This window comes from Sminthopsis crassicaudata, chromosome 5, assembly GCF_048593235.1.
Source record: "Sminthopsis crassicaudata isolate SCR6 chromosome 5, ASM4859323v1, whole genome shotgun sequence".
Taxonomy (NCBI): Eukaryota; Metazoa; Chordata; class Mammalia; order Dasyuromorphia; family Dasyuridae; genus Sminthopsis; species Sminthopsis crassicaudata.
The window spans coordinates 129,761,041-129,788,898 of NC_133621.1; the positions used below are offsets into that span (position 1 = coordinate 129,761,041).

The 27,858-nt window shown below is 36.0% G+C and overlaps 1 protein-coding gene across 1 annotated transcript in view; it reads right to left on the minus strand.

Moving 5' to 3' along the window:
- MET (MET proto-oncogene, receptor tyrosine kinase) overlaps nucleotides 1-27,455 on the minus strand; it is a 155,099-nt gene extending 127,644 nt beyond the window's left edge. The window contains exon 1 of the mRNA XM_074268218.1: nucleotides 26,617-27,455. The gene's annotated coding sequence lies outside the window, so the exon portion shown is untranslated. The remainder of the gene's footprint in view (nucleotides 1-26,616) is intronic.
- Between the last annotated feature and the right edge of the window lie 403 nt (nucleotides 27,456-27,858).

Below are 27,858 nucleotides of genomic sequence, written 5' to 3' on the forward strand. Positions count from 1 at the left end.
TCAATTGCAACCATTATATGACATTTTAAGGGGAAACAGTGCTTTAAATTCACCACGCCAGCTTACAAAAGAAGCTCAAGAGGCTTTGAGACAAGTTGAACTGGCTTTATCCAATGTGGTTGAAAGAGTCACTCAAAAACCCTTGGAAATATCAGTTTTTGCTACACAAGAGGCCCCCACAGTAGTCCTTCATCAAGGAGACAGTGTGATAGAGTGGGTGAACCTCCCAGCACAACCAGAACAAAGCCTTATTCCTTACCCAGTGCTTGTGGCTAGAATTTTATTAAAGGCCATTAAACGAGCAGTACAATTATCTGGGACAAGACCTGACAAGATATACACCTTTTATACTAATGCACAAGTTAATGTGTGCTGCAAAACCATCCCAGAGTGGCAAATTTTATTAACCATGGCTCCAAATTTTGCACACGGGTCTCCATTAAAGATAACCAGACTGCTACATAATTGGCAATGGATTCTTGAAGAAAAGGTTTTAAAGTTCCTCTTAAAGGACCAACTATCTTTACAGATGCATCCAAACATAATATTTGCGCTGAATATTCTCGTGACTTAACTATAAAGAGAGTAATCAGAACTCCTTTTCAGTCCACTCAGCAGAATGAATTGTATGCAATCATTCTAGCTCTTGCTTATTATCTGGGAGACATAAATATAATATCTGATTCGGCCTATTCAGTAGGTATGGTACAAAGAATTGCCACAGCCCAAATAAAATTTGTAGCCTCCAATATATATATCAGCTCTTTAAAGAGCTTCAAGAGCAAGTGAGAAAGCATCTGGTAAGATTTATATTTTGCATGTCCACTCCCATAGTGGACTTCCAGGTCCTATTTTTGATCGTAATTCAAAGGCAGATAGCCTTCTAACCATGCTGGCCAGTACTCCTTTATTTCAAGAAGCACAAGAGTCTCATTCTAAATATCATCTGGCTGCCCGAGCTTTACGTTTGCAGTTTGGAATAACAAGAGAAGAAGCTAGGAGCATAGTAAAAGCCTGTACAGCTTGCCTTCCTTTCCATGCTCCTACACTCCCTCCAGGGAAGAACCCTCGTGGTTTGAGACCTAATGAAATTTGGCAAATGGATGTGACCCATTATAAATCTTTTGGTCGTCTATCTTTTATCCATGTTGTGGTAGACACCTTTTCAGGATTCACATTTGCAATGCCAGCAGCAAAAGAGACAGCCCGAGTGGTAACTGAATTCCTTATACAAGCATTTGCAATTATGGGTGTGCCACAAGCAATAAAAACAAACAATGGACCTGCATATATGTCTAAACATTTTACACACTTTTGTGCACAGTATAAGATTTTACATACCACGGGCATACCCTTTAATCCTCAAGGGCAGGCAATAGTAGAGAGAAGAAACAGAGATATTAAGACACTCCTCCAAAAACAAAAGAAAGGGGGAGCCACAGGTAGCCCTAGGGAACTTCTAAATTTAGTTCTCTATACCATTAATTTTCTAATTTTTGACAAAGATGCACTGGCTCCAGCAGACAGGTTTTATAACCCACCGGAAGGGCAGTGTCCAGTGCGAGCAGCTCCACTGTCTTTAGATAATCGCCAGGTGATGTGGAGAGACCCAGAAAGTGGTGAATGGAAGGGACCAGATAGGTTAACTGCTTGGGGGAGAGGGTTTGCTTGTATCTCTACAGATGGAGAAGGAATCAGATGGGTGCCAACGAGCCGTATTCGCCTTGTCCATTGGAGAGAGACAGAGCAGACCCTTGAAACGAAGAAGACCCAATAAACATCGGGTGGTTCCGTTGCTGACTGTGCCCACCACTGAAAGAACCTGGCAGTTATGGCGTTTGACCCATGGACATCAAAAACTGTTGGACTTGAAAATCCTCAGGAATCATTGGATTCTCTGAGGCACATCATAAGACTATTTGTAGGACTGAAAAAGTCCTCAGGAATCATTGGATTCTCTGAGGCATCATAAGACTATTGTAGGACTTGAAAATCCTCAGGAATCATTGGATTCTCTGAGGCATCATAAGACTGTTGCTGGACTTCAAAACCTTGTGGGGATCATTGGATTCCCTAACATATAAAAAGACTGATGTGGGATTTCAAAACCTTGTGGGGATCATTGGATTCCCTAACAGTGAAGCAATGGACAATAGATTGGTTTTGGACTATCTCTTGGTTGCTGAAGAAGGCGTGTGTGTGACTGATGTTTACATACCCTCCTTCTAGGACTTCTGGAAATCTCTTACAATACCATGTTGATTTATATTGTTTGTTATATCACTACTTGCATGTACAATTCCTGTTTGTTACACCACATCGAGTCTGCACTGACTGTGGGGAGAGTCACCACTAATAGCCTCTGCATTATTGCTATATGCTTGTGTAATACCTCCCATGTTGATGGGTTTGTGCATACTTGTCTCTAATAAGGCCCTTCAATCCAGAAACCCGCTAGCAAATCCCCACTTCTCTTTGGTGCTTTTCATCTCCCTTCCTGAGATGTCAGGGAGGGCGTGATTATCTCCTTTTTAGTGCTTTCATCTCCCCTCCTGAGAAGTCAGGGGGGGGCGTGATCACCTCCTTCTTGGGGTTCTCACCTCCCTGAAAAGTCAGGGATGGCGCCATCACCTGTGGTCTAAAACCAAAGAAAGCGGGAGATGTAAAGGGCTAGAACTGAGCAATGCACTTGGATAATGAAGCACGTGAGATTAATTGCCAATTGGACGGTTCCCTATTAACTTGTTTGAAGGTTGACCCTCCCCAGCTGTTCTGTGCTGACTTGATTGGTGGGACAAAGAGGGGGAAGTGACTTGTGTGGGAGGAGTAAGAGAAACTTGGGTGGTGGAACTCACGCTCACTTGCACTCGTGACCTGGCTTTGGAGGCGACGGTAAAGATCTAGAATAAAGACATTTAGTGGTCCTGACTCCTGCTGATTTCTGGGAAGATAGAGTTCCAGCACCCTTCTTCCCGTCCACTCTCCTTCACTCCCTTCCTTCTTCCCTTCTTCCTTTCCTCCTTTCCTCCCTTCCTTCTCTCCTTCCCTTCTCTTACTCTTTCCACCTGAGTAGCCCTTATTTTTGCTCATACATTTCCTTGTAAAATTCTGTCAGCTCTTTGAAGTTCCTTATTGGTTGGTTACATGTTGTAGCCTGTTTTCACCCACCACATGCTTCTTCATTGCTTTCTGAGATTCTCACTTTAAAAATCTCATTTTGTTTTAATAGGGCAGGAAAATGAGTAATGAATTTAGTAAAAAATTTAAAGGCAGGAGTTTTTCATTCTTTTAAAAGGGGTTTTCTGCTTTTAGTTCTCATACAATAAGAAAATTCTCTGAACCAGAACACCCCTTTCTCCACAGCATTCCAATTAATCAAAGATAAAATGAATTACCAAAGGTAATGGAACATGTCTTGAGTGATACTCAGACTGGCTTTCTATAGCTAGCTAGAGGAAATGCTCTATATCTTTCAAAAAGAATGAAACTTTATAAGACTGCCAAGAATTAGGTCAACAACCCTGAAGATATTTCATAAATATTGATTAAATTGAATAGGTACAATCAGTCATGCTTTGGTACAAATGATGTTTGGCACATTATACTTATCTTTGTTTATAGAATTCAACCCTAATCTCAGGAAAGGATTTTGAGTTTTGTTTTTCCAACAATTATAATTCCCTACTCTTTCTCCCCCCCAAAATCTAATTTATTTGGCACATTGCTTTTGATTTCTCACAGATCAAAGTTGGCAGCTAGGGATCAGGGTGTGGTTTTTATAGTTATTCTTGTGGCTACTAAAAAGAATACTTTCACTTTTTATAAACTTCTATCTTGATATATTTTTGACCCTGTGGTATTCCTGTATCTAGATTCCAGATACTAAACAGACCCTCTCACTTTTTAAAAATTTGTAACTGAAAAAAGCCATTTAACTGACTCTGAAATTAAACTGCATGGAATGTATAAGGATGATTCAAGTAGATTAATTCATTCTTTTAAAATGTTGCACACATATCAAGTGAAAGTGAATAAGTCATAAAATATTCCTTTATTTCTTTTCAATTTAGTGTGGAAATCATCTCATTGGCAAGATGTTATCTTCTCAGTGGTTCTTTGGTATACCCCTTTAAACTTCTAGTGCACAGTGTAACTTTTTTCCTTTAACTGACTTTCCATATGGTCATATCTAGACATATGTTCCGTTAACCTCAATGATGCAAATCGCTCATTTACCCCTTCTGTTTATTCATTTATTGGGCTAGGAACACAGATCCCAATGATGTCTCATTCTGCAGTGACAGCATCAATATCAATACTATCATCTATATATATGTCTATTTTGAATTTCATCTGCCTCCATTAAAACAATGGGATGCATGTTACAGGAATAGGAGGTTGGACCTGTGATTTCAAAGTAATGGAAGTAAATGACTTATCCAGAGTCACACATTCCATATGTTTCTGAGGTGGGACCTGGCTCTAAAGCTAGTTTTTATACATCTGTTTATAATGTAGGAAGGATAACAAAAATAATAACTAGCACTTATTTGGATCTTTAATGTTTGCAATGTGGTTTACATATGTTAAATTATTTAATCTCCACATTTACTTAAAAGGGAGGAGCTATTATTTTACAGATAAAAAACAGATTAGAAAGCTTAAGTGACTTGCCCAGAGTCATATAGCAAGTAAATGTTTGAAATAAAATTCAAATTCAGGTGTTCCCAATTCCAAGTCTAGCACTCTATCCATTGCCATCTAAGTGCTTCAATATGATATAAGTGGGATATCTATATATACAAATATATGCATATGTATATATGCTGGAGTTCTTTACTTTGAATTTGTAGTTATAGGCTTTTTAATTTTATTCAAGCTTTCAGAAAAAAAGATCAGAATCACAAAAGATGGACTGATTTGAGGAGATATTCATGATCTACCTCATTGGAAGAAACATATACACATGAACATATGAATATATAGATATATGTATATGCATGCATATGTATATATGTAAGTATGTATATACATATATAGTATACATACTTAGCACAGTTTAAAAGGGAACAGCTGAAATTCAGAGTAGATAATATCATTGCTCTAGAAGAAAGCAGACAAGTTTTTCCTTGCTATGCAAGAAACCTGCTTTCTAGAGTATAGTACTGATGTAAAAAGCCCAGTAAGTAGTAGCATGGAAAGATAAGAAAATTATATAACCCCATATTTAAGATGAAATAGACTTTTTTGTACTTTGACTGTCTCAGGCTTTTTTGTTCTTAGAATTGCTTTTCCTATAGAAAAGGCATGATTCTTGATCTTTCCTCATATTCTCTTTGAATTTGTCTGGAAATATGCGTATTTAAAAGATATGCTCCAATAACCCATAGATCTGTAATCTCATAGAAGTGACTGCTTCCTGCAATGAGGCAAATCATTGATATCCTCTCATCTGCCTATCCTTGTGATTTCTAAGATCAAACAGAACTAAAAATGTCTCTGATTACAAGTACAAAGTGAAAAAAGTGATATAATTATCTGGATAATTCAAACTAGAAAAAAAAAAAAAACTTCTCCTAAAATACTCATGTAGTTGAAGAAAAAGTGCTTAGTTATATAGTTACTTTAAATTTCCACTTCATTTTGCATACGTGGAAAACAATAAGAATATTGAAATTGTCTACTAATTCCTTTTATGATAAATTCCAGTATTTTCAATATTGAGGTAACATAACCAGTCAAAAAGTCCTAATGAAGCACTTATAAGATGCACACAGATATAGTTGGAAAATGGCATTAAAGGGGAAGCTGAGCTTCTTGTAGAAAGTGGTTTGACTTGTCTTAAAGGAAGCTGGAGATCTGGAGGAAAAGTATTTTCAGACATAGTGGAAAACTTGAACAAAAGCATATAGACAAGAGATTGTGTGTGAACCACAAAATCCTAATGCTTGGATGGGAGTAATGTTTGAGGATTTTGGAAAGATAGAAAGAGGACAGATTGTGAAGATCTTTAAGTGCCAAATAGAGTTACTATTTGATTGTAGGAAAACTTTGGAGTCAATTGAAGGAGACTGGTTGAGTGAGTGAGAACAGGACACATATAGGATGTGTTATAGAGAAAAAAAATATTTGGCAACCTATTGAGCATGTGAATTGAGAGAGAGAAGTTGATAATGATGCTAGGGTTGTGAATCTGGGAGACTGTGAAGTCCTCAATAATAATAAGAAATTTCAGAAGAGAAAGGGGGTTTAAGGGAATGATAGATAATATGACTCAGAGATACCTTTAGGTCATTCATCACAAAATTTTCTAGATTTTGGTAGTAATGTAGAATTGTAGTTTAAGACAGAGACTAGGCGTGGATATGTAGATCATAAGAGTTACTAGTTGAACTGATGGGATTAAATCACTGATGAACTGTTAAAATCCTTCAAGAAGAGAGAACCAAGGAGAGTAACTTTTGAATAGAATTCTCACCAACAAATAAAAAATGGTTGCTAGAATGGAAATGATAGGAAATTCATGGGGAATATGTGTGACTATTCCATCTTGGAATCTGTGACAGAAAAAAATCAGAGAATAATCTGATAAACACTTTACATCTGAAGAGGGCAGATCCCAAAGAGAGAGAATCCCATGATGTAAAATTCTATAGAATAATAGAAAACTCTAAAGAATGAAATTCTGAAAACAATTCCACTAGGGAGGAAAGAGAAAAGCATCCAAAGAGCCTGAAATGAATGCAGAGGGAACTCATTGATCAACTTAATCTTTTAAAAGACATATGGAGAAGATGGAAGCAAAGTCATGCAATAAAGTATAAATGCAAAAATGAGTCCAATAAAAATAGTATTGGGGTGCTAAAGCTTAGAATCTATTGAAACTGGTGAGGACATTGAAACACAAGAAAACATGTTCTTTTAAAGCTATATTGGGAAAGAAGGATAATTAAAGAAGGGATAGGAATATAGTTTAGGGTTTAGATGGAGATTATAGAAAGAAGACAAAGCTATTCCATTTTAAATTTATATTTATGTTCTTTACCAAAGAGAATATCTTTAGATTGTAAAAGACAGAACAAAAAATGGCCTACAGGTACATGATCCTCAAGATAAGTAGGAGGAAAATAAAAGAGCAACTAGCTGTCCTTGGTGAATTAGATGAGAGGAGTCAAGCACATAGCCCTGGGCTGACAATAACAGCCTTCAACCAAGGGTAGCTGAAATCAAATTAAAATGCAATTAGGAAATATGTAACAAAATAAATAAAAATATAATAGAACATAGATAATGTTATTAAATGGTTTGGTACTTATGTCACTAGAAAAATTGCACTGCAAGATATTGACAGAGCTAACAGTTATGCCTGTAGAAGTACTATGAGAGAGTCTAGAGAACAGGGGCAGTATTGTAGAAAAGTAGAAGAACAAATGTCCCAATTTTCCATAAAGAGAATAAGTTGGAATTAGCATAGATCAGTTCACTTGACTTTGACTTTGATTCTTAGTAAAATTGTAGGTACTTATTGAATATCTGGAAAAGGAAAGCAGTGATCACAAAGAACCATCATAGTTTTTTCAAGAATAGTTTATGTCATGATTACCTCATTTTCTTTTTTTTGTTTGTTTGTTTTTGTTTTGATAGATTGACTAGACTAATTGTGTGTGTGTGTGTGTGTGTGTGTGTGTGTGTGTGTGTGTATTGAACTATCTAGCCCAACATCTTAGAATCTTATCCAGATTCTAAGGGCCTATTTTAACTTTGAGAGTCTTTGATTCTTTTAAGAACATACATGGAATAAGAACAATTTTTAAGGTAGCCAGAAATCAGTTATATAAAGAAAACAATAAGTTGGATTTATGAGAATAAAATATGAAGAATGAAATCATGACATCACTTTGAAAGTTCATTCAGACTTTCAGGATGCCTATGCTCAAACTATCTTAAACATTTGAGAGTCAATTCTGCTGTTAAGCTTTCCAGAAGGTAGTCCATCAACCTTACTTGTGAATCTATTTCAATCAATATTTAAAATATCTATTAAAAATTCTTCTTTGTGTCTAATATAAATTCCCACGTTGGAGTGTAACTCCATTTATTTTAGCAAGCATAAAGATCTAGTCACCATCTCTGTATAATAACCTTTTAAAACCTTGAAGATCTTTGGATGATACTTTAGTTCTTTACTCCTGATTATATAACACTCTAAAAAAAAACAAACAAAACAAAACAAACTTCCTCATAGTTTGTATTTTCTATATCTTTACTAATCTTGTGGTTTTCCTTTGAAATGTCTCCAGGTTCTCCACATCCCTCTTAAATGCTGTTCTCCAGTACAATAGCCCTCCACTCCAGCCTTTCTTGGTAAGGAAGAAAAACAAATAAGGAACCAACTACCTACCACATCTAATCTGGTTGACTCTCCTCCAACAAAACCAAAATAAGTACCTTCCTCCCTAGAGGGCATGTGTCGGCAAATTGAGGGAAAATAAAGAGAACAATAGCTTAATTATAAACATGATTCCATAAAGTGGAGCAAATCAAATAGACTCCTCCTCCTCCTCCTCCTCCTCCTCCTCCTCCTCCTCCTCCTCCTCCTTTTCCTCCTCCTCCTCCTCTTCTTCTTCTTCTTCTCTCTTCTTTCCTCTTTTTCTTCTTCTCTTCCTCCTCCTTCTTGTTTTTTTTTTCTTCTTCATTCAATTACATATGTGAGTTGGAAAAAAATTCATGCTACTGTCTTGATTTCATGGTTGTGTAGTTATAGTATGCCTCTTTATTCCAGTGTATCCTTAGTCACTAATTTAATACTGTGATCCCTCAGGTAGTTTCAAATATTCTGAGGAGATACAGTTCATTCATATAAAAAATTATGGTAAGATTTTTCTTTGTTCTAAAAGGCAAGGCAAAATATACATAACTACAGGGAAAAGATTTATTATATGTGGCAGCTTTTTATTAAATCACAAAGAGTCTGACAAAGAAAGAGTGTTCCTAAATTGATTGGGATCTTTTAATATACAAATAAAATTATTGAAGACCCCTAAATACAGAAGACTCACTAAAGAACCGAATAAGTTAAAATTGACACATACCTAATTAGCATGTGTGTTTTATTTAATGTGATCAGTCAGTAGGTCTCCATGGGCAGCTCTAAATTAGGTTTTGAGTTTTTATACAAATGCTTCTTTGAGAGAGATCAATACTGCCTCTTCTGACTCCTAAACCTTTTTTTTTTTTTTTTTTTTTTTTTTTTTGCACAAACCAACTCTATCTTCTTCCTAAATCCTAGAAAGTCTAAAGGAATCCAAACTTCTGATATGAGAAAAATCCCAATCTTGCATTGTTTAATTGTGGTATGTGATACAAGTCACTGCTAAACAGTGAAATGAAGGGAGCAAAGGTGACAAGAAGAATAGGACTCAAAGTCTTAGTCTTTTACAATTCACACATTGTTCACAACAAATATCATTGTCCTTTTAGAATGGTTGAAAAATATGCCATTTGTAGGAAATGGCATTTAGTGAGCACTTTAAAAAAATCATCCTAGATATCATGGAAATCCTCTTCAGAAAACATATTGAATTGTGATTTGATTAATAAGCTTTTAGCGCTATTAATAACTTGTAATTCAAAGATAAATCTATTACATTCGAAATTATAAAGGCTGACTGCCACTGTTAAGAAAGTGCTAAAAAGCTATAAATATTATAGGAGCAAAATGTCTTCCTTATATCTTAGCCCAATGAATGCAATTTTCTTGAATACTAATTTTGCACATAAGAAAAAGAGTTCCCCCCTTTTACTCTGGGACATCCTAATTAACATATTTTTGCATATATCTACAATTCAAATTTGAATATTCCCATTCTATATTTGTAAGATAAGCTAACTGCAACAACTGCTTTCAGTTTATTCAAACATAAATGTTTAGAATTGAGCACAACTGACTTATACAGACATAGTTTTGAACCATTTAAAGTAGGTATAATAGGGAGGAAGCTGGCACATTATTAACTGATGAATCACATATTATTCTAAGAATTCAAAATCCTTTTACATCCATTAAAAATATATATATAATGCCATGCTAGAAAAATTGTTTTTCTCTCCCATGAGGGATAACCCTCATGGCATACAAAAGCCTAGCTTCCCCCATCTATCTTTAAAACAGAAATTATTCTAAGTATAAAATATAGTCAAGGACACAAATTGGAGCTATCCCTATACATTAGGGACATTAAGGGTACCAAATAACCATGTTAAGGGAATAATTATCCTCAAAGTTTTTTCATTGGTGACTAAGATAATTATTTCTGAATTTTAGGATTAGATTATGCAACTTTCTTTGATGTCAATATAATATCTCCAAGGTCAGCAAATAGAATATTTTCCTATGAAATGAATTTAGATTTACTGTTTAACAGTTAATAAATACTTTTGGTATTAAATTATATACATATATACATGCCTACAACATCATTTGAATAAAGAATAGCTAACTATAAACATATTTACTTTATGAATTCAGATTTCATAGATGAATATAATATGGTTTTAAGAAATTTTGAAAAAAGTAATACATACATGAGGTATACATATATACATATATGGTATATATATATATATATATATATATATATATATATATATATATATATATATATGTATGTTTTAGCATAATTTCCATAAATTCTCATGGCCAATAGTATCAAAGCCCTGGGTCAGATATACAAATGTTGTATACAAACCTCTGTTCTGTTTCTGGAATTTTTTCTGGAGTTTCGGGCAGTATACTTTCTGAGAATGTCCACATTGATAATGAGATTGACTGACAGCTAGCTCAGTGTCTGGGTGGCTCCAAAGGAAAGTGTGGGAGAGGAGAGATATTAGACTGACTACCAAACTGAAGGAATACAGAGCCATTGTGCTGACCTCATTGTTGTAGCTTGTGAAACCTGGACAGTATACCAGAGCTATGCCAGGAAACTGAATTGCTTCCATTTGAATTGTTTTAGGAAGATTCTGAACATCACTTGGCAGGATAAAATACCAGACATTGAAGTCCTTTCTCAAACTAAATTGCCAAGCATTCCAACTCTACTGCAGAGAGCACAACTCTGTTGAGCTGGAAACATTGTTCAAATGCCAAATATACACTTGCCCAAAAGACCATTTTATGGAGAACTCACCACAGGCTAAGTGTGCACAAGGTGGTCAGAAAAAATAATACAAAGACACTCTCAAAGTCTCTCTTAAAAGCTTTAGAATTGATTGTATGACATGGTAAACACTAGAACAGGACCACCTAACATGGTATGCCCTCCTCAGAGAAGGTCCTGTTCTCTATGAGCAACGGAGAATTGAATTAGCCCAAAAGAAACACGAGATGTGCAAAATGAGACAAGATATCCCAAATGTTCATATGGACTATTATGTTCAGCCTATGGAAGAACATTCTGAGCTCATATTGGTCTGATCAGCCACAGTGGAACACATTGTAACTCAACTTAAACATAGTGATGTCATTTTGGTACTCTTTGAAAAGAAGGACAACAATCAACCAACCATATATGTGTATGTATATGAGTATGTGTGTATATATGCAGACATGCACACACATACATAAAATCCCCAAAATTCCATGCCTTTAGTGAGTGAAGGATTAAATAGAACTTTCCATAGATGATGAACAGACATATCTAACATAAAATATGATAGGAAATAATTATAATATCTAAGGTCTGGGAGACAGCATAGTATATAGCATAGAAGAATGGACATTAGAAAGAACTAGACTCAACTCCTAGCTGTCTTAGTTAATCTCTAAATGTCTACAAACTATTTAAGCCCATAATTATACTGATTTACTAATATGAATTAGTGTAGGAAGTCAATGAACTGGGAATCTCTACACAAATGGAATTGGAATCATGATGGGTTTAGATCAAAAGGTTAAAGAATAGGAACTGGACTTATCATTTCATTGATATAGGAAATTGCCAGATGTGGAAATTTCCTCTACTAATATATGTTGACATTATCTCTTCAAAACATAGTCTCAAAGAATCATCTAAAGCACTGAGAGGTTAATTGGCTTGCCCAGAGTTGCATAGTGTGCTTCAGAGGCAAGGCATGAACCCGGTTCTGCTTGTCTGTGAGGAGAGCTTTCTATGTACTATGTCATGATAATATTATATATACACATAGAATATACAGACATTTATTTGTATATACAAATTATATAACTTGTATATATGCACATGTGTGAACATAAATGTATATAGGTATGCAATATTCATATTTGTATATATGTGAATAACTATATATATGTGTGTGTACATGTGTATGATAGAGAGAACAGACTCAGTAAGCACTCTGAACTTTTTAAATCTTGTTAGTCCAAAAGATTGGATGCAGCCGAGATTAGACTTATGTCCATAACACTGATCAATTCAGTGAAAAACTAAAGATGAATTTTTAAAAAATTTCATCAGTTATTCCTTTTCTACTTATATTGGTTCAAATCAGCCTATTTGCTGTAAAGGAGACTATGTAAGTTGAAAAAAAATACAAGCAAGAATAAAAATTACTCTGACACAACACTTGTCTTTGTGTATACTGACCAAGAAGAATGTCTAAATAAGTAGCAAGGTTAGTCATCATTAATGACAAATCCTAAAATTACTCATCTTAATCTTCGGATTTGTCGGAGTTCCTCAAGTAATAAGACTAACATTTTATCATTTTGCTTTATTTTAAATTATATATACTGTACATATTTTTCTAAAGTTGCTATACTGTGTAATTCTAGTTATTTTATGAACATCTGTGAGGATTGGCTTTAGAAAACCAAAACATATATAAACAGATGCTATTTTCTGAGTTTTGAGAAAATCTGTAATCTTGATTACAAGAAAAGAAATGCACATAATAATTATGAAATGCTGAATATAAAAGCTCCTTCTTTAGGAGTTGTGAGGGAACTTGAGTACTGAATAACAAATCTAGTAATTCATTTAGAAGTTTGAATAATATTCACAAAGTAATTAATCAATTTATGAGATTGTTTCAAGTGCTGTCATAGTTCATTGTTTTTAATATGACTGAAGTTTTATCTGCATTTTTCTGACATGACCTACAGAAATATGTGAAAATATATGTGTGTGTGTGTAAATATGTACATATAAATATATATTTATTTAGTTATTGTAAGATTAAAACATTTCACACAATGTGATCTTGTTAATTTCAATTTAATTTTAAATAAGTAATTTCAATTTAAATTACTTAAAAATGAAATTTAAAAGTTTTAATTTACCATTAAAGAAAGTAAACCTGGGTGAAGTTTACATCTGATTTCTACCCAGCTATAAGTTTTGTCTTACTTTGATTTTACCTTTCACTAAATATAATTTATTTTAATTTTTACCTTTGACACTTATAGAAAAACAAACGGCTCAATCTCATCTTTCAAACCAAAGGATCTACTTGGGACCTTCTTGACTCCATTTGTTTGCATTGCTTGAATTAATAATCAGATTTCTACTTTACTTTCTTCTATATATATGTCATCATTATGGCCAGAAAGAGCTTAAAAGTCAAGTCTAACCTGAGAGGAAATTTTGGGGATAGAAAAGTTAAATGAATTGTCTAAGGCCATTGAGATTTGAACCACAGCCTTCTGACACCAAATCTAATGATCTTTCCCCAAATACTATATTACATTTCATGTATATTATGCATCAATTCAGAAATTATTCAGTAAACATCCAAAATGTACCAGGCACTATACTAGATGCTTGGGATACAAAGATAAAATAAAATGGCCTCTATTATCAAGGAGTTAACATCCTACTTGGAGAGAAAGAAGATATTCACAGAAAATGAAATATAGAATGTATACTAAATAAGCAAATGGAAAAAGTAGAATAAATGAAAAATGTTATAGAGGTAGAATTCATAAGACTTGACAATTGATTGGAGAGGGGAGGAAAAAAGAGAAAAGTTGGTAACAAGTTGAGTTCTGAACCCGATTTATTAAGAAGGTTGATAATATCTCAAAAGAAATAGAGAAAATAGGAAGAGAGGTGTTTTGTGGTTAATTTTTAGAGAAATATAATGAATTTTGTTTTGGACTTGTTAATTTTGAGATTCCTATGATATATCTTTTGGAAAATGTCTGATAGACAATTGGGGAAGCATAACTGGAGGTCAGGAAGGATCCTAGGAGTATATTGTGTGTAAGATTTTTTCTATCCAATTTATGTTGGAAGTACAAAGACTCTGTACAGAAATTTTATCTGCTTCATTTCTAACCTGAGCTGGTTCACCTCTTCTTAGCTTATCTGGTGGTCTGACATTCTTGGGCAGTTCATCATATTAACACAAACTTAGTGTGGTTGCATGATTGCCTTAGATGACTTCAGCTCAGAACTCTTAAGCTCAACAGATTTGACAGTATGATTCTCTCTAGTAGCAATGATTATAGTAGGGCACCACCATGCAGGATCATGGCTGCTTATAGGAACTATATGCACAGATATGGTAAGTGAACCTAAGGAAACTGATATTTGAGGGAAGGCAAGAGAGAGAAAATGGTGAAAAAGAAAGAAGAGGATCCAAGAAAGATACTTGGGGTACACCTCTAATTTAGGGGGTAACATGATGACATTGCTCCAAAGAATACTGAGGAGTACCTAGAGAAGTGAGAGGAGAAGCAGAGAGTCATGAAAACCCAGGAAGGAGTGAACATCTAGTAAGAAATGATGTTCAATAATCTCATCAAATACTGCAGAGAGGCCAAAAAGTCACCAAAGGTCAGTGGCTTTAGCCACTGGTAAATTTGAAAAGAGAAATTTAAATTGGGCAATGAGATCAGAAAATAAAGGTTGGAAAAGTAAGAGGTGAGGAAGTGGAGGCAATCCATATGAACAACTTTTTCTTTGCACTGATCTAGGGGATAATAGAGCCAAATGAAGCTACTCTAAGAATGAGGAAAATATGGACATGTTTGTAACTAGTGAGTAAGAAGAGAGTAAATAAGTAGAAACTGAAGATTAGAGAGAAACATGGGGCAAATATGCTCAAAGAAGAGATAGGAAAAGATATACTGACAGCACAAATAAAGAGATTGGATTTGTTGAAGGGTTGCCTTTTATCAGATATTGGAATAAAGAAGCAGAGATACAGGGATGATATCAGAAAGCTTTGAGAAGTGTATTAGGGGACAAGAGGCAAACAACTTCTATTGTCTCAGTAGAGTACGAGTTAAGGTCCTTGGCCAAAAGAGAAGCTGGAAGGAATGAAGAAGGAGGCTGAGGAGAAAGGTAAGGTTTGGAACAAACACTCATCATTTATAGAAGTGTTAAAAAAAAAAAGCCTTATGTCAGTGAGTACCCAAATAAGATTAGAGGCTTATAGTAGTAGCAGTTAGCAAGATTATTCAGTAGCACTGTGATCTGAAGGTAGATTATGGGAATAATGTAAGGATGCCATTTGGCATAGCATAGATAGTGATAGGACAAGGGAGCAAGGGATTTGACAGCAGGAGATGCTGTACAAATGAATTGGTTAGATAAAGGTTTAAGAGAGGAAAAGGGAAGTACAGCCTGAACAGAGCTGATGTACTGAAGAATTCTGAATAATCAAATTACTAAAAATCATGATGAAGATTCAGAACAGAACTGGAGAAAGATGAGGTACAGGGAGATCTGGATTGCTATTGATGGGTTAAGTAGGTGATAAGAATACACTCTACAATGATATGCATCCTAATCTCTCCACACCTTTTTATCCTTCTTGGTTTAGTTCTTGCCTTCTCATAAATCGAATACAGAGAATAGAGCAATTATGCTGAAGGCTATTATCTAAACCTTCTAATATTAAGTGAATACAAATGTAGCATTTGACCAGTCTATCTCCTCTTCCCATCATACATTTCCTGGGTGACATCTTTTAATCTGCTTCTTATGTATAAATTGACACGGATAACATGCTACAATCTTGTTTCTATTTCTGTTTCTGTTATCTGCCATTTTAATTCTACCTGGCTGTATTATCAAGAGTAGTTTCCCAGATGTAAAAATTAGCATAATAATACTATTACCCAACTCACAGGGTTGTTGTGAGGAGAGCTATTTGCAAACCTTGAAGAACCAGATACATGTGAGTTATTAAAATAACTTGCTATTGTAGCAAGACCATAAAATAAATATTTGACTTTGACAAGATTTCTCATATTGAGACTTCTAAAGAAAACTGGAATTTTTCATTTGCTAAATTGTAAGATCTCTTAATTTAATAAAAATGCTTTTCAGTTCTTCTGTAAATATTTATTGAAGATAGACACATGGGAGCAAGTAGATACTACAATAAATAGAGCACTGACTTTGGAGTCAAGAGGACCTAAGTTCAAATGTAGCCCTAGATACTTGCTATGTCACCCTGGGCAAGTCACTTAACCCCAATTGCCTATAACAAAGCAAAACAAAACAAAAAGGTCCCAAACAAACAAAAAATACACACATATATATATATATAGTTATTAAGATAGTTTTGGTGGCAGCTAGGTGACACGTTGGATAGAGCACCAGCCCTGAAGTAAGGAGGACCTGAGTTCAAATATGACTTCAGACACTTAACTCTTCCTAGTTATGTGACCCTGGGTAAGTCACTTAACCCCAATTGCCTCGGAGATTGGGGTGGGGGTAGGGGAGAGATAGTTTTGGTTAACTACAGAAGTGAGGAATACTGATATAAATTCAGCAAAAAATTTAGATATATAAATATCTATATAATCAATGGATAAATGTTTTGGTGAATATACTACACCAAAGAATGTTCATTTTGAGCATTTAAATATAGAGGCTGCCTGTTTTTAGCCAACCATAATACAGAAGCTTCTCTTCCCCCCCCCCCCCAAAGAATGATGTATTTGGCAACAAAAGAACATAGTTTTGAATGGGCAAAGTTTTCTAAATCAGTGTGGAAATTGGGAATCCCGGACTTAACATTTCATTAACAAGTCTTACTCCTCAAATATCATCATTACTTTTTTAAATGCAACTTTATTTCATTAAGAAAAAAAAAAAAGAACTTTGTTGACTTTAAGAAAGAAATTACTCATGTCCTTTTTCACTCTCTTTATATTTTTATGCCACGTTCATATGGGAAGTTCAGTTACCAGAAAAGACACATACACAAACAGGAAATCTAACTTCAGTAAGAAGGTGTTTTTCTTCACACAATAGAGTTCAAAGATGTGTCATCATGTAATTTAGAGCTAAAAAGCAAGACTACTATTATTGTAGACCACAAAAAAACTCTACACATTACAACAGTTTACAATTATATCCTGATTCCTAAGCCTGTTAAAACTTGTTGAGGATCCCAACTCATACAACTTGTCCTTTTCTGGTTCCTAGTCTGAATGTTAAAGTGGTGGGGATTGGGTGAATTAGGGTGGTAGTATGAAGGAAGGTAGAGGAGGCAATTGGATTTCTGGAAAACAATGGGCAACATTTGCAGATTTATTCAAATTGCTTTGGAAATCCTATACTATTCTTAGGACCGGTTTTTTTTTTTTTTTGGTAAGAAAGAAAGAATGACTTTCTATAAATGTCATGAATTAAATTAAATGGCACATTTTTGAAATTTGTCAAAATTAGGTCATCGATTCAGAGAACTCATGTCAAGACATGGCAGATAAACCTTTATGCTACTTTGGAACACTGATATTAATAGGAAGCACTTTGGAAAAATAGATTAACAAATATATGGACATAGGTTTTATATGATAATGGTTATACATATATTTTGGTTATACATATTTTAAAGCAAAACTTAGTGTTGTATAAAAATATTTCCCTGGCACTAAATAAAAGAAGGGGGAGGAGGGAAGAGGAGAGGTGATTATAATTGAATGCCATTGAGAACAAAGCCTTTAAAAATACTTAAATTTTTCCTGTCACATAAGAAAAACTCATTAGCCTTCAGAGGAAAATCTATTCTGCCAAGGAAAGAACCTATCTGATAGTCATTTAGTTGCATGATTTCAGATACAATTCAAACTCGGGCTGTTTACAGAACCAGGCAATAAGTAATTTCTTATTTTCAGAAACAAACAAACAAAAAACCCAACTCAGTACTTAAATGGTTTCAAATATTTCTTGGACATCAAAGTATGTAGAGAGACATACAGTTTATGGGTAATGATTTAAGTTTAAGTGCATCAGAAACACATGGATTAAATTTCCCTTAAAAGATCCCTAGGTTTAAAATTGTGGAGCTAAAGTGCTGGCCAGAACACATGTTGGGACCCAGCAAAGCCAAAACATGTTTTTAAAGATAGTTTGCGTTGTCTTATGGACCCAAAGCTTGGCTGGGTTTCCCTTTCCCTTCTGATTAGGAACAGAAGAGTTCAACCTATTCCCTGTAAAACAAATCAGTTTACCCTCCTCTTTCTCTGACTGGTGATAAATAGAACTTTTCAAAAAGGCCTTAAGTTTTAATGTGTTATTAATTCTCTAAAAACAAATTATTTCAAAATTTAAAAAAATCATTCCTTAAAATCCTTTTTTTTTCTTCTAACAATTATCTGCTTTTAGTTTTGAACTTGGATCCTGGGTACTACTTAAACATCGACTATCAGAGGGAGTAAGTTCATTTTTAAAACAGAAAGAGATCACTGATCTTAATATTTTCAGTGCTTCACGATATATTATTTATTTGCCTTTTAAAAGGTAGGAAGAAATACAGTACATAATCTTCCTCTCCAACACAATGGTCTTCCTGAAGGCAGCTAGCCTGGGCATTTGGAAGATTTTTTAAGACTAAAGGAAACAAGTTTGCACAAAACCTGAGTGCTATTTATTCCTGGAAAATAGATTGCTACATTGATTTAACTTATTTAAAGATACTTGAAACAAGTAAGGCAATGGAAGTCTTGAATTTCAGACAAGAATAACTACTTGGGAAGATTTCAGACAGATTTTTTAAAGCTAGGGAAATGTTATATAAAAAAAGGAGGATTCATCCCAAATATGAGAACTTGGAATATAAAATCTAAACATAAACATATAACAAATTCAAACACTTATGATCCCTTAAATAATTACTTCAATTTGAGAAAAAAAGATAGATTGCATATTAAGAGAAGTAAATAGAACTTGAACTTGATATGAGGTATGAGAACGTATATATTTAGAATGCTCAAGAAAATGTCTCCCAGGAGTAAAATGCTACAGAATAACTTTTCTTTTTTTTTTTTTTTTTAAAGTTCAATGAACTTATGATTGTTTTTAAATGGTTAAGCTAAAACCCTGTTAAAGACTGATTAGAGCACATCATAGAAAAGACAGCAAGCACTTTAGCCTATGTACTATTTGGTTCAGCAATCCCGTGGGGCCCTACTAACTGATTTAGACAGAATAGAAGGGGGGGAATTGGAAGAAAAAGAGTGAAAGAAAGTAAGAGGAAAAAGAAAAACAATAGTTTTTTTTAAAAGAAAATAAAGCAACAAATAAAGAGAAAATAAATTGTTTAATATGGTGGATAGTGATACAATGGGCCTATTAACACTCCCTTTAGAAATGATTAATACTATAAACTGATTGGTTTATATGAAAGGAAAATATTAATGATAAGGCTATAATTGTTTCAAATAAGTTTTATCTAGCTGGTATATCTCTTTGTGTTAAGAAGAGATGAAAAATTAGGAGAATGGAGTAGCGGTTATAATAGTTTGGGGTCTTTGGAAATGTAGCCAGAAGATATTTGTTGACTTCTTTCACAATCCAAAAGCTGAGGATTATGCAATCCTGATTTTCAGAATGGGGTTTAAAAGGCTTCAGGAATACTTCATCTCCTTCCTAAACCATACCTCAATTCCCATCTGACTATACAATGTGCCAAGGGGCAAGGGGCAGAATGGGAATGTTTCAATATTGTAGAACAATAGTACTTAGCAAGTGAAACACAATTTTCCAAGGGATACTTTAGTCTTTTTAGTGATTTGATCACCAAGTTACATACATATACATACAAATATGAATGCATATACAATATATATATAATATATATATACATACATATATATATTTTATACTAGTCATAGTGTTTCAGTAAATGAAAGTTTAAAAACTGAGCTTTCACAATCAATATTTTTGCCCAGTTTTTATAATCACTAATGACGAATGACACATTTCTGATTATTATTATAAAAATGCATTTTTGTCAGCTCAGAATGCTTCCTCATGTTTAAGCTCTGTTGCTAATTCCATACATGTTTTTTTCCAATTAAACACTTTATTGCTTATAAAAATGCTCTTTTTATTTAATCCCTCAAAAATCAATTATACCGTGGTTTAACTGTATACTTTTATTGCAACAAATCCCAACTGGGATGTATTAACTAAACTAAAACATAACTAAAGAGATACCTGAGTTTCGGACTTCTAGTACAACAACAGAGTACAAAATTACTCGTAGCTCCTTAACTGATGATGGGAGCAGAAAGCTTTTCACATACAAAGCTGTCTTCTGGCCAGTGTATTACAGACAGTGGATATGAGAGAAGTAGATGATGACTCAAGGGATTGGATATGCCCTTTTCAGCCTTTCATTATTAGCTAGTCCACAGATCTAAATCCATCTCTAAATGGTAAAAGGCCAAAACTTGTCACCTTTATTGATGCTCTTTGAGAGACAGTATGATACAGAAGAAAGGACTGACATCAGAAGACTTTTCTGGTTTTCCTTCTCCCTACCACTTAGTAGCTGTGTAGCTGATCTGGGGCAAATGACTTAACCTCTCTGAGCTTAAGTTTTCTCTTCTGCAAAATGAAGGGTTTTCACAAAATGACTTCCAGCCCTAATCTTATGATCCTTTTCAATATTTTCCTGGAGTCATGATTTCATCAATTAAGAAACTTCCATTGAGAGAATTCCAGTCAATGCATATCACTTTCTGTTGTACAACTTACAGACTTAGATAGTTGCCTGGGGACACTGAGAAGGCAAGTATGTGCAAGAAATGGGCACAAAGCCAGATTTTCCTGACCCCAGGGATCAGCAGTTCATCTGCTATGCTGTGCTTTCTCACTTGATGCATTTGCATCACATGAGCTTGTGGTTTAGTGTAGTTCTTATTGAAAAAATGTCTTTTTATCAGTTATACAGCATGTACATATATAACTCTGCACTAACTTTAGCCTTTGGCATAGCATCAAGTTTAAAAAAATCTAGTGTCATGTCTTCTGAGCACTGAGAGGACCCATTATAGAATATTCATGTGAGGACATGGACCAAGAATTGCACAGGATAGATAGGAAGGCATGGGTGGATTTCAGCTGGGAAGGAATTTTTCTCATTAAGGAGATTGTAGATTCATTGAAATGCTGAAGAAGGGAGGGAAAGAAAAAGGGAACAAGCCAAACTATTATGTGTCAAGTACTGTGCTACATACTTTATAAATTTCATTTGATACACAGAGCAACTTGGGAGGTAAATACTATTTTTATCCCCATTTTACAGTGAAGTTAAGTGACATGCCCAGGGTCACATTGCTAGTTAAGATTGGAATTTGAACTAGGGTCTTCTAGACTACAGCATTATCTACTGTACTGTCTAGCTGCCAAGAAGAGCAATTTTAAAGAAGAGTGTTAAAATTAAGAAATTTAAGGGTGAAATAGCATGAAATAATATCGAAAAGTGCTGATGTGTAATTTTTTACTTCCAAGTGAAAGTCTAGACTAATCTATCACAAGGAAATCATTTCCTTAAATAATTTGCCTTGTTTTTGGACATGAAGGAGGGGGGTAGGTGTAGAAAAGGAAACAAGTATTTATTAAGCTCCTACTATGTGCTGGGCACTGTATTGAGAGTTTTTAAAATTACCTCATTTGCTTGACTGATTGTTTATTGATTGATCAGAAAAGTACATCATATATCCTGCCCCATTTCTTAGTGTTTTTTTAAAATGAAATTTCCTACCTCATCATGGTTTTATTCAGTTAAACAAACATTTAGTGAATGCCTACTGTGTGCAAGCCTCTGTCCAAGGTGCTTTGGAATGTATAATGAAAAATAGCAGTCTTTGACCTCATGGAATTTTCAGTAGGAGAAATGAGATGTAGATAACCAGAACAAATCAAAACTTGCCCCAATATACTGCAAGACAGAAAGTGACAACATAAAAATACAGTAGCATGGTTCACATAATTCACTTAGGCTAGTTCAGAGGAGGAAGAGATCAAACACTCCAAAAGTCATAGTTGCTAGTAGCCTCATATCGTAAATAGATGATTGGATGAGGAATCAAAAGATCTAAGTTCTTTGCTTATGTGTCACTTATTACCTGTGTGCCCTTGAACAGCCTTCCTCTGAATTTCAGTTTCCTTATCTGTAAAAAGCCTAGATTGGACTAGATGACCTTTGACATTCCTTCCAGAGGAAATAAGTGTGTGAGACAGCTAGGTCAAAAGCACACTGGGCCTAGAGTCAAGAAGACTTGAATTTAAATCTAGCCTCTTATATTTTCCAGCAGTATGACTCTGAACTAATCACTTAACCTTTTTCTGCCTTACTTTCCTCAACTGTAAAATGGGGATAAAATACCACCTATCTTCCAGACTGTTGGGAAATAGGATAATATATAGAGAGTGCTTAGCACATAGTAGGTACTTTAATAAAAGTTTATATACTTCCTTTCTTATAATTCCAAATCTATTATATTGTATTAGGTACAATGAGTTCCCTACATCAATGAAATCATAGGTGGGAATACCTATTCCTACAAAGTCTCTGTAATTGGTAGTGAATAGACAGAGAGTTGATCTTAAAATCAAGAATACCTTCATTCAAATCCACCTTGGATCCATACTAAATGTCTGATCCTGGACTTTAATGTCATTTAATGTTAGTTCTCTGGGTAGTACTTTAAGCTTATTAATTGCAAAGAAGGTTCAAATTTGTTCTGGTAGAAAGTTTTTCTTCCTGTAAAAATTCCCTCTATCAGTGAAATCAGAGGTAAAATCCCTCATCCTATCTTTTTATGTGCTTAATTATTTATTTATATTAAAAAAATCTTCTGTCTCTCTTTTTTTTCATGCACTTAGGATTACTGCTTGCCTACACTGAACATTCATACACAAGATTCTTTTCATTTGCCAATTTGCAATTGTTCCCAAGCTGTTCTATTTTTATGTTATAGTTATTTGTATATGTGTCATATCCTTTTACCAACCAGGTCATATCCTCCTACTGTAAGCCTCCTGAGGGCAAGTATTGTGTCTGTTTTTAGCTATATTTTCTATCAACTCTAGAGTCTATCACTGCATTAGTATTTAATAAATGTTTATAAAGTGGAATTTGAATTCTATAGTCTATTACTTACTATTATAGCTAGATTAAAAGATCATTAAGGATAAGAACTTTATCTTTTAGATCCCTTCCCCCCTGCCAGACTTGTATGTTATCTGGCACACACTGTGCTCAACAAATGTTTGCTAAATAAAACTATGCAAGAGTGTGGCTGGCTAGGGATTCAGATACATGCAATCCACTGTACCACAGATTGGGGTCAACTAGAGAAGAAAGTGGAAGTCAAAACATTCCTGCCTAAAGAAACATTAGTTAATAGTAATCTTTATTATTTATTTGTTGCTATAATTACCTTCCTAAATCAGCTGCACACTCTATCCTGCCACAGAGAAAGCCACTAAAAAGGCGGATAATTCTTTAAGATACAAAGTTCTTTGGATTGGGGATTCCTTTTACCTTCTTTCCTTTTACAAAGAAACAAATAAAAACTTATGAAAACATACTCTCTCACATCAAGGCACTGCTGAAAAAGGAAAAAAAGTGGAGAGATTTTGAAAGAGGGTATCTAGTTTTGGTGAATGAAGGGACAGGCAGTGAGTGTCCTCCAAACCTAAGGTCAACCAAAAAAAACTGGAAGAAAAAAAATAAAACAGTAGGATTTGGCAGAAGCTCTGACAAACCAGTGGGCCTGAGATGAAGATGTGTAGAGAGATGGGTGATAAATAAATAGTGCTAAATAAAAAGAATGAAGCTAGAATAAACAATATTAAATAAAGCTTATGTTTCAAGGTCTGTGTCTACTATTAGATTTCAGTTAGGCTAGCAAAGGCCACCCTCAAGCCAATCCTCTCCTTCTTAAAGGAACTGTTCTTTTTGAGTTATTAAGTTTTACTTTGAAAGAAAAAAATGAGATTGGAGAGAATAATATTAATTTGAAACTAATATTGAGTTTTTGTACAAAAAATATGCTATTGTAAAATGGATCTCACCTGCAACTAATGGAATAATTTCCTTTAGCTTTCTGATTTGAGTCTTTCTTAAGTAAAAGGACATATAAGATTAAATATCAGTAGAATAATAGAAGAAATATTAGTTATAAAGAGAAATAACAGGATGGCCTTTCAATTCCCTTACCTTTCAATTTTATAACTTAACAAAGTGGAATTTTTCTTCTAGGGAATAAATAGTCCTGTGAATATTAAACTATGAACATTTATTTTAAATTGATCTACTTGATAAAACTCTTTTTAATAACTCAGATAATTTTTGCTGAAGGCATGTATACCTAACACAGATGCACTCCTTAAAGGAACAAAGCAAATCTCCCCAAAAGTAGATTTTCTATGGAACATCAGCTGTTTGCAGCAGACTCCAACTATCAGAAGTAAAAGAAATTTAGGTTAATAACAAATCTGTTGCATTTTCGAGATTTGAACAGAATATTACCCTAAGCACTTATATGTTATAAAAGATTAAACACATTTTGAGTACTGTAAAAAAAAAAAAAAAGTTCTAATGAATGGTATAAAGGATCTGGAATTGTTTTCCCACAATTTAAAAAGTGTAACTCATAAAAACACTGCAAATTAATTAAGAAAAAATGCAGAATATGAATATAAAAGCTCTTCTGATAGATGTGATGATGGAAGTTTCTGTGCTTAGATAAAATTCAGTAAGCTTTGAGATAAAAAGGGGGAAGGTTATATATCTGTAAATAATCCAGGCACCACTTACACTGTTTACTCAAGAGCACAATTCATCTTCCAATAGCACAGAAAAACACGATATACATCATTTTTAGATAATCACTCTGCAGCAAAAAATTCATTAGTCAGCCATAACACTTTTTATGTAAAAGAAACTAATGCTTTATTGAATCCATTTGCATGGCAATGTGCATGTGTCTGGCTGATAGAAACTAAAAAGTAAGCCTTTGATGCAATATTTAAAATGTGATCATTCCTTAGACCTGGGGAGAATAATTGAAAGTTCAATATATTCTTTGCAATGTCAGTTTTTACAATCAGCTCACATTCATTGCCCATCATATCTTAGCAATTAATGGATCCTGATTATTTTGCTTAAGAGAGTTGACAGTATTTCATTTTACCAGAGTGCTCCTTCAAGCATAAAACTGAAAAAAAGGTAAAATACACCAGCATAATTCTTCCTGCACAAGCACGGATGGGAACAGCCATATTAGTAAGTGGATTTTTTTTTTCTAAACCTAAAAGGTATGGTGTGTGAAACCAGCCTTGATATAGATTTCTATACCGTAGAAGTGCTCAGTGAAATTGCTTTCATTTATAAAATACATAAAGTACCTGTCAATTATTGGAACGCAACACGATACCAGCAACAGTTGCTTGAATGCTACTAGGGGCAATTTCTCCCTTCTCTGTTCTAAGCGTTGACAAAAGGTGTATTTGGAGACTGAGGAATTACTAATTACCCAAAGTGTGGTCTGCGGTCCAGAAGTGGGCATTTAGGAGCCGCACGTGCACCTGCCCTTTCAAGCCACAGTTTTGATTCAGGAAGGAGTCAGCTTTGCTCAGATCGTCCCTGCATCGCCAGGGGTCAGTGACTGCATCCCTTTGTAAAGGCTGAGTCAGATCACCGACTGAAAGTTATCTGTAACGGTGGTGCGCTCTCTCTCTCACACACACACACACACCCACACACACCCCCACACACCCACACACACACACACACTCACACCCACCCACACACACATACACACACCCACACACAATCACACACACACATTCTCTCTCACACACACACTCACATACACAAAACACACACACAATCACACACAATCACACACACACTCACACACCCACCCACACACTCACATACACAAAGACACACACACACACTCACACACACACACACAATCACACACACTCACACACTATCACACACACACAATCACACACACACTCACACACTCTCACACACACACATATACTCTCACACACTGACACAGATACACACACACTTTCACACACACTCACACTTCACGGTCTCTCTCCCTAGGCACAAGTTCTATTCCTGACTCATCCCACGGACTCGTCCAGGGTGTCATCCCCCGACAGTGGTAAAAGGACCGTTTCTGCCTTCACCTTCGTTCTGCCCACACAACTTTAGTTTTTGACACGAAAACTCTTTCCCCTCCCCTCCACCCCAGCCTAGAGATCCCTCTGCTCGCCCAATTCTCCCACCGCTCCTCTCTCACAAACAAAGGGAAGGGGCTGGGCCGGGGGTGTATTCTGGAAGAGGGGTTCGAGCCTTTACCTGGAGGTGCCGGCGTCCGCACGGAGAAGCAGCTCAGGGGGTGAAAGACCACCCGCAGGCGTTCGCCCCGTCCCCTCCCCCTCCTTTCGCAGCTGTTCAGCTGTCGTCCCGCATCTGGATTCCTCAGTCAAGCTGCTCTCCGCGGCATCTGGACACAAAGGCGCTCGGGGCGGTGCGGAGGGGAGGGGGTGCGGCGGGAGAGGAGGTGAGCGGCCCTCGCGGGTCACCTGGCAGCCTTGGCACAGAGCGAGCCAGCAAACGCTCCTCCCCTCCTAGGTGCCTGGTGTCCGCCGCGCTGGAGAGGCTCCCGCAGGCAAATCGTCAGTGCCGGGGCTCCCTCCGCCCCTCTCCACACGCGGTCCTGACCTGCCGGTGACTCACCCCGGCATCGGGTTCCGCGTGCGCGCCCAGGCGAGTGTGCAAATGTGAGCGTGAGTGTGTGTGCGTGTTTGGGTGTGCGTGTGTGCGCGCCCGAGACGGGCGGGGAGGTGCACTGTCCAGCACTCCTCCTGCACGTGCCCCTCTTCTCCAGTTCTCTCTCCTGGGGGACCCAGGGCGCTGCCGAAGTGCGCGCTGGTGCTGTCCGAAAGGGCGCACCCGGCCCCGAGCCCTGCTCGGCTCCTGGCCACTTCGGCCGCGTCCTTTCCCTGGGACCTCCAAGGAAAAGCGAAACTTTGTCTGTAAAGGAGTTTCCTCGCTCCCCGTGTTCTTCTCCTCTGTCTCTCTCTCTCTCTCTCTCTTCCTCCTTTTTCTCCCTTCCCCACCTCGGGCGGCTCGGGGTTAGCGCAGCTGGTAAAAAGCAAGGCTGAGTCTCCCCCTCCTGGTACGCTTGCCGAGGTTACGGACAGAGGATCTCTCTCTCCTCTTAATCTCTCCCCTCACTCTCCCATTACTCTCCTATCCCCCCCCCCCCCGCCCTCTTTTCTGTCTCTATCTCAGTGTCTCTCTCTGTCCGTTTCTCTACCTTTCTGTCTGGGTCTCTAAGTCTCCGTCTCTCGGTCTCTTTATCTTTCTGTCTCTCTGCCCTCCCGTTTCTCTGTCTCTGTCTCTGTCTTTCTCTTTCTCTCTGTCTCTGTCTTTCTGTCTCACTGTCCCTGTCTATCTCTCTATCTGTGTTTCTCTCTCTTTCTCTCTCTCTGTCTCTTTATTTTTCTGTCTTTCTGCTCTCTTTGCCCCCCTCTCTCTCCCCTTTTCTCTGTCTCTGTCTGTCTATTTCTGTCTTTCTGTCTTGTCTGTCTCTGT